This window comes from Scyliorhinus canicula, chromosome 1, assembly GCF_902713615.1.
Source record: "Scyliorhinus canicula chromosome 1, sScyCan1.1, whole genome shotgun sequence".
NCBI classification, from domain to species: domain Eukaryota; kingdom Metazoa; phylum Chordata; class Chondrichthyes; order Carcharhiniformes; family Scyliorhinidae; genus Scyliorhinus; species Scyliorhinus canicula.
The window spans coordinates 29,263,834-29,271,501 of NC_052146.1; the positions used below are offsets into that span (position 1 = coordinate 29,263,834).

At 47.2% G+C, this 7,668-nt stretch overlaps 1 protein-coding gene across 8 annotated transcripts in view; it reads left to right on the top strand.

The window, feature by feature from the left end:
• Nucleotides 1-5,060, top strand: part of LOC119953985 (protein-tyrosine sulfotransferase 2-like) — a 129,823-nt gene extending 124,763 nt beyond the window's left edge. For all 8 annotated transcript variants that reach the window (XM_038778968.1, XM_038778875.1, XM_038779054.1 and 5 more), the window contains one exon: nucleotides 3,494-5,060. The gene's annotated coding sequence lies outside the window, so the exon portion shown is untranslated. The remainder of the gene's footprint in view (nucleotides 1-3,493) is intronic.
• The last annotated feature ends 2,608 nt before the right edge of the window (nucleotides 5,061-7,668 follow it).

A 7,668-nucleotide genomic window follows, 5' to 3' on the forward strand; every position in this document is an offset into this window, starting at 1 on the left:
CTCTCCCCCCTCTTCCCTCTCCCACCTATTCTCTCCCTCTCTCCCCCCTCTCTCTCTCTATCTCCCCCCGTCTCTCTATCTCCCCCCGTCTCTCTATCTCTCTCCCCCTCTCTCTATCTCTCTCTTCCCGTCTCTATCTCTCTCTCTCTCCCTCTCTCTATCTCTCTCTTTCCCTCTCTCTCTCTCTCTCTCTCTCCTCTCTCTCTCTCCCCTCTCTCTCTTTCTCCCTTCTTTCTTCCCTCTCTCTCTCTTTCTCCCCCTCTCTCTTTCTCTCTCTCTTTCTCCCTCTCTTTCTCCCCCTCTCTCTCTCTCTTCCCCTCTCTCTCTCTTCTCTTTTTCTCTCTCTCATCTCTTTTCTCTCCTCTCTCTCTCTTTTCTATCTCCTCTCTATTTCTGATTCTCTCTCTCTCCCTGTCTCTCTCTCCCTGTTCGTCTTTCTCTGTATCTTTTTTCTCTCTGTCTTTCTCCTCTCTCTGTCTTCTCCCTCTCTCTTTTCCCCTCTCTCTTCTCTCTCTCTATTCTATATTTTTCTCTCTCTCTTTTTCCTTCTTCCTCTCTCTCTATTTCTCTTTCTCTCTCTTTCCCCCCCCCCCCATAACCAGGGACAGAACAATTTTGAGTATCGTGTCAGGGTGGTTTGTGTGGGATGAGAAGTTACCCATGTGGCTGTAGAGAGGGCCAGCAATAAGTGAGATTGACAAAGATCTTGTGGATAGAAAGACAAAGGAATATAAATGGAATAATTATGACTAACAAGGGTGCTAATAGTGGCACTATGAAGAGATCAGCGGCACAGTGGTTAGCACTGCTGCTCACAGCTCTGGGACCCGGGTTCAATTCCGACCTCGGGTAACTGTGTGGAGTTTGCAATTCTCCTGTGTCTGTGTGGGTTTCCTCCGTGTGCTCTAGTGTCCTCCCACATCCAAAGATGTGCGGGTTAGGTGGATTGTCCAAAGCTTAGGTGTGGTATGGGGATATGGTGGAGGTATGGGCTAATAAGGTGCTCTTTTCCAAGGGCCGGTTGCAGACTCTGATGAGCTAAGGCCCCCTTCTACACTCTAAATTCTAGACTCTAGTGTGTCAAAGGACAACGTGGAACAGGAACAGATGGCGAGACGGGGGGGGACAATGGTGAGGGAAAAACAGAGTCCTCGCAGCAGGGTACACTGACCAGACCATGGGCATGAGAGCAGGACGGTGTGAAGTGAAGTGGCATGCAGAAATCTCACCTATCACAGCCGTACTAGCCAGCTCCATGTCACCCCACACGCACACACACACACATCATTCAGACTCAAAATGTAGTTCCCGTCTCTAGCCACAGATGCTGTGAGACCTGCTGAGATGTGCAGTCTTTTCTGCTTTTGTTTGATTTCAGCATCCACGTATTTGCTTTTACATACCTACTGGCTGAGACCACTTGCAGTTGAATATTTGAGGAACTGGAAACTCTTATCTGTTGAAAAACAGTGTTGGTTCCTGATGGGGAGTGTGCAGAGAACCACATGCATGCAGCCTATGATGTCCTGCATCTGCAGGATATTCAGCAATACACCTACCTCAATGCAGTTTCTTCAGCACTAATGCTAATGTAACTGTAATTACTTCATAATCAGTGATCTGATAGATCACCATGTTAACACAACCTAACTGTCACCAGAAGCAGCTAGAAGGAGCCAGAGCATAAAATGTCTAGAACCATAGTGACTTTCACTGTTGCAGACAGTGGGGAGCATGCCCTGATGTTTGGGCTTGAATTGTTGCTGCAACAGATGGCAGAGGTAAATGCTGTCTCTGAATGCAGCAACCTTGTACACTGTTTTGTCTGAAGTTCAGATATGTGTTTATTTTTGTACATATTCTACCCCATGATCAATTTTATTTTTAATTCATTCCTCACTGATCTCCCACCCTTTTGGATACAGTTCCATGGATGCCTGTCTCATATTTTTTTGATGTGTGAGCCAACTATTCAATCATGTGGCATTTCATCTGATTTCAATTGCTCTTCAAAAGAGTTTGTTGACTAGTGATCAGAAACGGGAACCCTGGAAAATGTTGCCCTCCTACAACAGCAATGAAGTAAAATCTTAATCTCCCAACCACTACCCTGGCTAATACTGCACATACCTGGGATCAGATTTTGGATTTTTGTATAGTTCAACTACGCAGTGCTATGGTGAGCTACGAGGAACGCTTACATGGTCTTGACTTCGCCCGTCCTTCTCTGTGACTCCTTCTAGTCTCTCAACCCTCCACTGCTCTATACTTCTCCAATTCATGCTTCTTGTACATCCGTTATTTTTCATCTTTCTGTCATTCACAACTGTATCATCAGCTACATGGGCCCTAAGCTCTGAAATTCTCTGCTTAAACCTCTTTGCTGCCTCACCTCTTTTTAACAGTCCTTAAAATCTATGTCTTTAGTCTTTCCTTCTTTTAAAGACTGTCCTTAAAATCCACTTCTGTGACCAAACTTTTTAATAGTGGTTTGTGTCAAATTTTGCTTGGTAACAGTCTTGTACGGCCTCTTGAGATATTCTACTATGCTGCATAAATGCAAGTTGTGTGTGCAATTGAGCAGGCACGCAACACCAGGCAGGGAGCAATAAAATGAAGGAAACGCCTTAACCTTTCTGACCCACCGTCTTCCCACTATGTCCCAATGTTAGCTTGGACTTCTAGAGCAGAAGATCTGTAGGAAGGTAGTCAGTTCTCAAATATGTAGATTAGATGTTTGTTGGAGGCTTAAGCAAGGAAGCAATACTATTTAGTTGGACAAACTAACCCACGCCCACTCACAAAACATGCACGCTCACACTTGATCTTCCTGGTGACAGCTTCTTAACAGCAGCTATTCTGCATCCACCCATTCGCATAACTGGATTTAGACAGATTGCAGTTAAAGTTATTGTAAGTATCCATGCCAGATCTGCTGCCTATTTGGGTGCTTGGTTGTGTTCCTTTAATTTCTGAATCATGAGTATGGAACATGATTGTTTTCGTTAGAGGAGAAGAGGTTAAGAGGTGACTTAATAGAGGCATACAAAATGATCAGAGGGTTAGATAGGGTGGACAGCAGAGGCCTTCTCCGCGGATGGGGGTGGCTAGCACGAGGGGACATAGCCTTAAATTGAGGGGAAATCGATATAGGACAGAGGGTCAGAGGTGGTTTTTTACGCAAAGAGTGGTGAGGCCGTGGAATGCCCTACCTGCAACAGTAGTGAACTCGCCAACATTGAGGGCATTTAAAGTTTATTGGATAAGCATATGGATGATAAGGGCATAGTGTAGGTTAGATGGCCTTTAGTTTTTTTTTCCATGTCGGTGCAACATCGAGGGCCGATGGGCCTGTACTGCGCTGTATCGTTCTATGTTCTATGAAGTAGGAATGATCTGAAACAGCTTCTATAGATGCATGGATAACATGAGGAAAGAAAGGATTGCAATACTTTGGCACACTGTTTAGCTAATATAAAACTTTCTGTTTCAGGAGCGCCAGATTGGCTGACAAAATAGAAAATGAAGAAGAAATGACTGAAAGCATCTAAAACTGGAACCACCAAAACCTGCTGAAAGAACCCTCATCCATCCAAACTATGGTGTTTTTTAGGCTAGTTTACTGTGACAATCTTTACTCAATCTTGACTGTTTGTGAAGAAAACAATCTTTAATGAATCTTGACTATTTATGAAGAAAGAACTTAATGATGCTGTCTTCTCCAAAGTGAACATCGTTTAAATGTTTCAAGAGTGTGCAACAATTATCACTGTGTTCACATAAGTGATGTGCATGCAAGGCTCTGTGATGGTTGCTTTTATTTGACCATGTTCTCTCCATCATGCGTTTATTGAATATTATGACTTGAGCAGTGGCTTAAGCTGCTGTATTATTTCCTATCACCACTATGACGATCAAGAATGTCAAATCCATAAGGTGTTTTTTTTTCTACATAATATTTCTAATTGATACAGAGGAGTGTTAATGAATTGATACTACTCATACACACACAGAAAATTTAAAGCTGCCAGCTTCTCAGAGGATTCCCACAGTCTGTGAAATATTTGAGCAAGGAACTCAGAGCAGTTTATATCTAACAGTCAAACCTGTTAGTGGGGAGCCTAATAAATAGAAAATACAATTCTCAAAATACTCAGCAGGTACAGGCAGCACCTGTGGAATGAGTTTGGCATAAATCTTAAATTGCCGCCAGTTTAATTTTATTATATGTTGAAAATACTGACTTTTGTTTGAGAGGCTTCAAGATAAGTTTTCCTTTTTATGATTTTTGGCTCTTGTGGCTGACTGTCCCAGGGCACTTCTGCCTTAGGATACCCAACTTGACTAACCTCAGAGGGCAACCTGAGCCTGAATGGGACCCCAAATCTGCATCCATCCAAACTCGGTATTTGTAGCAACATTTGTGCATTCACCTTGAAGTTTTAGTAAATAGATTGACGGAGGCTGTTTCCCTTTAATGTTATAAATGCCTCTGGGTGGTGGCAGTGGTTAGCACGTTGCATCACAGCGCTGAGGACCCGGGGTTCGATACCAGCTCCGGGTCACTGTCCACGTGGAGTACCTGGTTTGTGTGGGTCTCATTCCCACAACCCAAAGATGTGCCAACTAGGTGGATTGGCAACGCTGAATTGCCCCTCAATTGGGGGAAGAAAAAGAATTGGGTTCTCTTTTAAAATCTATATATATATGTTTTTTAAAATGTTATAATGCCATCAATCTTAGTTGGATACTTAATAGCATTGTTGATTTACTCTGTATAACTACAAGATCCTGATTCATTATCTCAGTTGTAAATTGCTTGGAACTTCAGTCATCTACTTGTTGTAACTTGGTTATGTTACCTAAAGCAAAATTGTTGAAGCTAAAAGTCTTCATTGGGGAAATTGTTTAATGTCCAGTGGTTCCGTTTTCTTAATGTTCCTTATTAAGCCTTCACCATCAAAGAGATTAGTTGTCACCTCTGAGATCTAGCTGTGCATAAACTGACTACCACTTTTGCATGTGTCTGAGTGATATGATAAAAGTGTTATATGAATTTATCTTTCTGTTCTGCCCATACTTTTGGGGGGAGGGAGGGGGGGGGGGGGGGGGATATTTCCAGAATATCCAAGAAAGTTTAGCTTGGGCTCCCTGAGTATTTGATTTTATTTAGATAAATTTTTGGTAGTAGCAACTGAATTCTTTTTTTAAAATAATTTTTATTCAAATTTTCACAAAATATCAACAACAAAAACAAAAAAAAAACAAAGAACAGAAAGAACAACACCCCCCACCCCCCGTACATACACAAAGGATGAGATAAATTAACACCCTTCATTCGCACAAAACAAATGCCAGTCCCTTCAGCAGAAAGGACAGGACCCCCCCCCCCGCCCCCGTGTATACACAAAAGATGAAACAAATAGCACCCATCATTAGCACAGAACATCTATGCTGCTGCTACTGGCCTTCTCCTATCGTTCTGCCAGGAAATCCAGAAATGGTTGCCACCTCCTGCACCGACCCCCTTAGGGCAAATTTCACCTTCTCTAATTTAATAAACCATGCCATATCGTTGACCCAGGCCTCCACGCTTGGGAGCCTCGCATCCTTCCACTGAAGAAGAATCCTTCGCCGGGCTACTAGGGACGCAAAGGCCAGAATGCCGGCCTCTTTCGCCTCCTGCACTCCCGGCTCCTCCGCCACCCCAAATATTGCGAGCCCCCAGCCTGGATCGACCCTGGATCCTACCACCCTCGACACTGTCCTTGCTACGCCCTTCCAAAATTCCCCCAGCGCTGGGCATGCCCAGAACATATGGGCATGATTTGCTGGACTCCCTGAGCACCTAATACACCTGTCCTTACTCCCAAAGAACCAACTCATCCTCGTCCTCATGTGAGCCCTATGCAGCACCTTAAACTGTATGAGGCCAAGCCTCGCACAAGCAAAGGAGGAGTTCACCCTCACCAGGGCGTCTGCCCACGTCCCCCCCCTCTATCTCCTCACCCAGCTCCTCCTCCCATTTACCCTTCAGCTCCTCGACTGAGGCCTCGTCCATCTCCTGCATCACTTAGTACGCTGCCGAGATGCTCCCCTCTCCAACCCACACCCCCGAGAGCACCCTGTCCTGGATCCCACGCGGCGGCAGCAGAGGGAACTCTGCCACCTGCCGCCTGACAAACGCCCTCACCTGCATGTACCTAACGGTGTTCCCTGGGGGGAGCTCAAACTTCCCTTCCAGCTCACCCAGGCTCGCGAACTTCCCGTCTACAAACAGGTCCCCCAACCTCCTGACACCTACCCTGTGCCAACTCAGGAACCCGCCATCAATTCTCCCCGGAACAAACCGGTGGTTCCCCCATATCGGGGACCCCGTCGAGGCCCCACCACCTCCTTGTGCCGCCTCCATTGCACCCAGATTTTGAGGGTAGCCGCCACCACCGGGCCCGTGGTATACCTCATTGGAGGCAGCGGCGCCGTTACCAGCGCCTCCAGGCTCGTGCCCCACACAGGACGCCATCTCCATTCTCTTCCGTGCTGCCCCCTCCCCCTCCACACCCACTTACGCACCATTGCTGCATTGGCAGCCGAATAGTACCCACAGAGGCAGGGCAGCGCCAGCCCCCCTGCCCCGCTCCAAGAACACCCATCTCACCCTTTGGGTCCCGTGGTGCCCACACAAACCCCGTAATACTCCTGTAACCCGCCTGAAAAAGGCCTTCGGGATAAGGATCGGAAGGCACTGGAACAGGAACAGAAATCTCGGGAGCACCGTCATCTTGACTGACTGCACCCTACCCGCCAGAGACAGCGGCAGCATGTCCCACCTCTTAAACTCCTCCTCCATTTGCCTCCACCAGCCTTGTGAGGTTAAGCTTATGCAAGGCCCCCCAGCTCCTGGCCACCTGAACCCCCCAAGTACCTGAAGCTCCTCTCCGTCCTTTTCAGTGGGAGCCTCCCAATCCCCCCCTCCTGGTCCCCCGGGTGTACCACAAACAGCTCGCTCTTCCCAAAGTTGAGCTTATACCCTGAGAAATCCCCAAATTCCTGGAGAATTCCCCCCACCTGGTCCGCCACATACAACAATAGGTCATCCGCATAGAGCGACACTCGATGCTCCTCCCCACCCCGGACCCAGCCCCCTCCAATTCCCCGACTCCCTCAGCGCCATAGCCAGGGGTTCAATTGCCAGCGCAAAAAACATGGGGGCACAAGGGACACCCCTGCCTCGTCCCTCGGTATAGCCGAAAATACTCCGACCTCTTCCTATTCGTGGCCACGCTCGCCATCGGGGCCTCATATAACAGCCTCACCCACCTGACAAACCCTTCCCCAAACCCGAACCTTTCCAGCACCTCACACAAGTATCCCCACTCAACCCTATCAAAGGCCTTCTCCGCCTCCCCTTCTACCGCCGGCATCATTATAATGTTCAAGAGTCTCCGTATATTAGTGTTCAGCTGCCTCCCCTTCACAAACCCCGTTTGATCCTCGTGGATAACCTGCGGCACACAGTCCTCTATCCTCGTGGCTAAGATCTTTGCCAACAACTTGGCATCCACATTCAAGAGTGAGATCGGCCTGTATGACCCACACTGCAGGGGATCCTTGTCCCGCTTAAGAATCAAGATCAGTGCCTGAGACATCGTCGGGGGCAAAGCCCCC